Source organism: Ovis aries, unplaced genomic scaffold (genome assembly GCF_016772045.2).
Source record: "Ovis aries strain OAR_USU_Benz2616 breed Rambouillet unplaced genomic scaffold, ARS-UI_Ramb_v3.0 scaffold_111, whole genome shotgun sequence".
Taxonomy (NCBI): domain Eukaryota; kingdom Metazoa; phylum Chordata; class Mammalia; order Artiodactyla; family Bovidae; genus Ovis; species Ovis aries.
This window is the reverse complement of record NW_024599728.1, coordinates 262,590-268,598: the sequence shown is the minus strand read 5'-3', so window position 1 is coordinate 268,598 and position 6,009 is coordinate 262,590. Positions and strand designations below refer to the sequence as shown.

General features: G+C 48.0%; 1 long non-coding RNA gene across 1 annotated transcript in view; it reads left to right on the top strand.

Moving 5' to 3' along the window:
• Window positions 1-769: 769 nt before the first annotated feature.
• Window positions 770-6,009, top strand: part of LOC121818464 (uncharacterized) — a 70,457-nt gene continuing 65,217 nt past the window's right edge. Inside the window, exons 1-4 of the long non-coding RNA XR_009599057.1 lie at window positions 770-908; window positions 2,400-2,506; window positions 4,180-4,313; window positions 5,634-5,724. This is a non-coding gene — a long non-coding RNA (uncharacterized LOC121818464). The remainder of the gene's footprint in view (window positions 909-2,399; window positions 2,507-4,179; window positions 4,314-5,633; window positions 5,725-6,009) is intronic.

Here is a 6,009-nt window from a genome sequence, read left to right as displayed (position 1 = left end):
AACCCCTGATTTACAGGCCATAGTCCGCCTGCCTAGTGGCCCACCTAACCCCTATGCTACAGAGGCTTGCTGCTCTCAGCAGGGCTCCCGAACCCTCTTCAAGCCTCGGCCCGCCAGGGCAGGCTAATAAAGAACTATGGGCCCTATTAGGGCTCACTTTAAGCTGTAACCCCAACACTAATGCCAAACCCGAACTCTTACAAGAGGGGGATCCCCAAATTCTAACCCTAACCTGAACCCGAACCTGAACAAGTTGGGGGTTGCCCGAACCCTAACCCTAAGCTAAACAATAAACCTCTAAAATAAAAATAAACGTTTCTGGTCTAAGTCCCGCCTGTTGCTGTCCCCCGCCCCTCAGAGCAAAAGAGTTAAACTGCGGATTTGAACTCCTGACTTACAGACCATCATCTGCCTGCTCACCAGCGCACCTAACCGCTACGCTACAGAGGCTTGCTGTCCTGACAGAGCTCCCGGACCTCTTCAAGCCTCTGCCCGCCAGGGTCTGGCTCTATAGAATATCATGGCTGTCCTAGGTCATCTTTGCTTTCTATAGTCATAGTTTTATCCCTAAATCATAGACAGATCAGCTGAGAAAAGCTTGGATTGTCTCGGTGGGGTGGATTTGCTTGTCCTTGTGTTTCACCTGGAGGCAGTCGCGGTCCCGCGGGCCTGTCCTGGAAGGGGGCGTGGGGTGGGGCGCACCGTGAGCGCGTCGGGGCGGGGCCAGCCTGGGCGGCTGGTCAGGAGCGCGGCTCACGTGAGCGGGTCTGGGGCGGGATGAACATGGCGGCGCGTCGGGGCCAGGGCTCTCAGGGCTCGCCATTGCAGCTGGGAATGCTCGTTTCGTGGGCTCCTGGGTCCCCGTCGATTGGCATCCAGCGAGCAGAGCGCAGGGCTGTGGGCCACAGGTAAGGGAACTCGGACTGGGCGGAGCAGGGAACCATGTATTCTGCCCTCTTTGTTTGCAGTCTCGGAGCCGACTAAAATGGCGGTCGCAGAAAAGCCTCGCCTTTGAGGTCAAGGGTTTTACTGCTTTACCCCTTGCATAAAGCTCAGACCCGTGCGGTTTTCCCAAGCAGCCTAGTGTATTGCTTCCTACAGGCCTGGAGAGGATAACAGGCAGGAAGGCCAGGGTCTCCAGACAGAGAAAATAGACCGCAAGTGTCAGACGTTTTTTCTCTCTCTTAAGAGGCCGGAGGAGACAAAAGAGTGCTGCATTTTTTTCTCCATCTTGATACAAATTTGAAAGGTTTCTCAGAAATTTCTGTGTTGCCATGACCACTCCTGGCTCCACCTGAATTTAACTTTCCTCAAACCTTGAACTAAGCAATGCATTTTCTTATGGAAATGTTTGTCTTAAGGTATGCTAATGTACTATGTATTTACCCAAGGCTCTGTCTTCAGGTCAGTTTCCCTAAAGGCTCAGAAAAACTTGACAAACCAGTATGTTGTACTCATACCTTGTTCTCTTAATCTATGTGAATGAAACTATATATTTGCTTGGAAATCTGCCTTTCTTCAAGATTCATGTCCATCATTTTATGGCCTGGGATGACTCATCTGCTGCCAATGTTATCTCAATGCATGCTGTGGGTGAGGGCCTGGTGCCATTCTCTGACACATTGTCTTTCTTTCATTAGCAGACTGCTAGTGGCTCTATAACATCTGGCTAAAGACTAGCAGGGGTACTCTTCCCCCTTTTACTGTCTACGTCAGCAGCTCTCTCGATCTCTTTTATATTTTAATAAAACTTTTTAACAGAAAACCTCTGAGCCATCAAGCTTCGTCACTTGCCCTGGATTGAATTCTCCTCTGGAGTCCAAGAATGCTGGCATCTTTTGTGGTTTAGCAACCACCTTTCAGCCTTTTGAAATTCATATTGAATCTTCATTTCAGATTGAAGATGCATTCCATGGTATTGCCAACTGAAGCCTTTTCATCGCTATGGCATATCTGTCCATGTCTTTAGGGTATTTTTCAGCAATCATGTATCATTTCCAGTGTGCCAGTCTTGTTATCCTCATTCTGTCCATAGCAAAGTCTTTTAGTAATGTTGACATGACTGAAAGGGAATCGTTTGTTTAAATTCCTTTTCAGATTGTTATTTGCTGGTGTATACAGATAACACTGTGTCATCATTCATTTGTATCAGTTTGGACAGCTTGATAGTTGTCTTTAGTTTCTTTAATTTCTCATAATTTAAGATGACCCTGTCTCATATATTTACAGTCTCACCCCTAGTCTCAGTCATTTCTTCAAAGAACTGTCCTTTTTTAAACATTACATTATTTTTGACTGTGCTGGGTCTTTATTGCTCGTTTGTCTAGTTGTAGTGAGCAGAGGCTACCCTCTAGTTGCTGTGCCATGGCTTCTCATTGCAGTGCTTTCTCTGTTTGCAGAACTTGGGCTCTGGAGCATGCAAACTTCAAGAGCTGTTCAAGGGCTTCGTTGCCCCTGGGCGTGTGGAATCTCCTACACAGGAATTGAACCCGTGTTCCCTGCATCGGTAGGCAGATTCTTTACCACCGGGCCATTGGAGATGTTTCCTGTTCCCTTTTATTAGAGAATGATATTTAAAACATACATGTAGGAGCTCAATATGCTCAGCTGACAATACATGGATATATATATATACATGTATTCCAGCTCACCTTGAACATATTCAGTTAAAGGTAATTTGTGATGTCTCCAACCTGATCCACCACGACATGGACATTGTAACGTTTCCTTTTGTTTATCTGTAACTTTGCATTCCAATGGTAAGATACCTGGCTTCCACCGCTTGTCATACACAGAATTCAGTGCTTGTCCCACGTGGTTACTGAAAAAAAACTGTCAGATTGTCTTTCAAAGGGGGCTCTGCATGCATTGCACCAGTATCTTGAGTATGTTTTTGTATGATAGTTTACTATCAGTATACCCTCAGTGGCCAGGTGTCTATTTCAGTCGCTACCAATTATGAATGGGCTTGTTTGCTCTAGTGTTCTTGGACAATTCGAATACAGTTTCTTTGTCAGATATGCATTGTTTTAGGAAAACAGTTTTATTGATTGTTGGCTGTGTTGCCTCTTTGTGTGTGGGCTTTTCTCTAGTTTTGGTGAGCATGGGCCATAACTAGTGGTTTGCAGGCTTCTCACTGCAGTGTCTCCTCTTGTTGAGGGCACAGGCTCACGGGCTTCAGTGGCTGCAGCATGTGAACTCGGCATCGTGGCTTCCAGGATCTAGAGCACAGGCTCGCTCGGCTGTTGTGGCACACGGGCTCCATAGGATGTGGGATCTTCCCATCCTAGGGATCGCACATGCATCTCCAGCACCGGGGGTGGATTCTTTACTATGGAACCACCAGGGCATATTTTAGACTAGTTTTCCACACATGTATCTAGTGAAAGAGGCCAGGATCAAGAGGCATGGCAGCTGGGAATCCTCAGCCCCAGCTCTGGTGTGCTATCCAAAGCTCTGGGGCCTTTGGTGAGCAGCTCAGCTTCCCTGGGACTGTTTCCTCCCATCAGAAATGCCCTGCTTTTGGACTGTAGCCCACCAAGCTCCTCTGTCCCTGGGATTTCTGAGACCAGAGTACTGCAGGTGGTGCCATTTCCTTCTCTGCTGCTGCTGCTGCTGCTGCTGCTGCTGCGTCGCTTCAGTCGTGCCTGACTCTGCGCGACCCCATAGACAGCAGCCTACCAGGCTCCTCTGTCCCTGGGATTCTCCAGGCAAGAACACTGGAGTGGGTTGCCATGTCCTTCTCCAGTGCATGAAAGTGAAAAAGTGAAAGTGAAGCCACTCAGTGAAGTCGTGTCCGTCTCTTAGTGACCCCGGGGTTGCAGCCTACCAGGCTCCTCTGTCCGTGGGATTCTCCAGGCAATGGTACTGGAGTGGGCTGCCATTGCCTTCTCTGATTTCCTTCTCTGCAAGATAGCGTTTTGAAGATATTTTCTCCTGGATATTGCTTTTGATGAAGGAAGGGGATCCCTTTCAGGGCTTGAGAGTGAGTTCTTGTCTGACACTGGGCAATGAGTTGTCTGAGGAGAGGAGTGCTGTCCAAGCGAGAGGCTTTATTGGGAAGGGCTGCCAGGGTGGAGGGCAGGAGGGTGAGGGAAACGGAGAGAACCACTCTGTCACGTGGCTCACAGTCTCAGGTTTTATGGTCATCGGGCTCATTTCTGGTTTGTCTCTTGCCAGGCATTCTGAATTGGGATCCTTCTTGGGGGCACACGCATCACTCAGCTGAGATGGATTCCAGCGAAGTGGATCCTGGGAGGTTGGTAGGACCTCTGAACTGGAGCCTCCCATCTCCTGACCTCTCCAGAATTCTGGTTGGTGGTAGCTTGTTCGTTCCTTGTTCCTTCCCAGGACCTCCTGTTGTAAGATGATTCCTGCAAGTGTTTTCTTTTCTCTGTTGCCTGGCCAGGGTGGGTGGTCCGTGGTTCATTTAACAGTTTGTTTTGGTTCTCTCGAGTAAGGTCCTCCACAGGGTAAATGTATGAAATGATAAAAGGCAATGTTTTAAATAATTTATATTCATAATTTGGTAAGTTGGCTTGTTTTGTGTATGTTAGACCTGATCACCAGACCAACGGTCATGTAGAACTTTGCAGTTTTCTAAAATTCTATAGTTTTTTAAATGGAGTTACCTTGTTGCAAAGTTTGTGTTTATGTTCATATTTTTTAAAGTTATTTCTTTTAGTTGATTGATCATTGCTTTACAATATTGGTTTGGTTTGTCATACATCCACATGAATTAACCATAGGTGTACCTATGTCCTCTTGCTCTTGAATCTCCCTCCCACCTCGCATGCATTCCCACCTCTCTAGGTTACTACTGAGCCCCAGTTTGAGTTCCCTGAATCATACAGCAAATTCCCATTGGTTGTCTATTTACAAATGTAGGTGTACCTGCATCCATGCTGCTCTCTCCATTCATCTCACCCTCTCCCTCTTGTTCCCCACCCTCGTCTGTAAGTCTGTTCTCTATGTCTGCACCTCCATTGCTGCTCTGTGAACAGACTCGTCAGTACCATCCTTCTAGATTCCATGTTTTTCTCTCTTTGACTGACTTCCCTCCCCTTTATTAGAACAAACTCAAATGTGTTCCTTTTTATGGCTGCATTCCATGCAGGCTCTGATTATTCCTTAGCCATGTTTTGCGGAGGGTCATGGAGCTATTCTGCTCCATTTCAGTTTGGGCTTCCAGTCTGAGTGCTCGCAGCAGAGCTGCTTCTGGGTGAGCCCTCTGAGGTCTGTGAGCACCGGGCTGCCCGCTCTTCTCTTGTGGCCCGCAGGGGCGCCAAAGCCCCCTCTGACCCGCGGGCGCAGGACGCTTTGCCTTTAGACTCTGCTCCGTGAGCAGCTGGCGGGAGCTTTGTCTCCTCAGGACCATCAGGGCTCAGGCTTCTGGATAACAGGGCTGCATCCAGGCTGAGAGGAGCAGGGTTGCCTCAGTGCCCACCAGCAGGGAGGCGCTGCAAGAGCGAAAAATGAGGATGGAGTAGACGTTTCCTGTGTCCAGCTGAGGGCTGACTGGAGGTCCATCTCAGAGGACTCAGGGGAAAGAGCTCCGTGTGCAAAGCGGTGGGTTTTCAGTTAGATTTGCGTTAGATGATGTAGAGGATGAACACTGATGTTCTTCCGTGTAGGTGGCCATTTTCCTGTCACTGTTTCTTGAGAAGACTGTCCTTTCCTCTTCGCTCGTTCCTGGTTTGATTTTCAGGAACTGACCATGTACAGGTGGGTTCGTTTCTGGGCTCTCTATTCTCTCCTGGAGTCCATGTGTCTGTGTTCCTGCCAGTTCCTCACTGTGGTGGTCACTACAGCTCCGTGATGTAGTTTGAAGAGGGATAGGAAGATGCCTCCAGCTGTGTTCCTCTTTCTCAGAGTCTTTTTGGCCGTTTAAGGTCCTGTTCAACAGTAGCAGCCTAATATTAGGAATATTTCTATTTCTGTGAAAATGCCATTGAATATTATTTTGTGATTGCAGTCCGTGTATTTGTTGATGACTTTGGTTGGAATGGA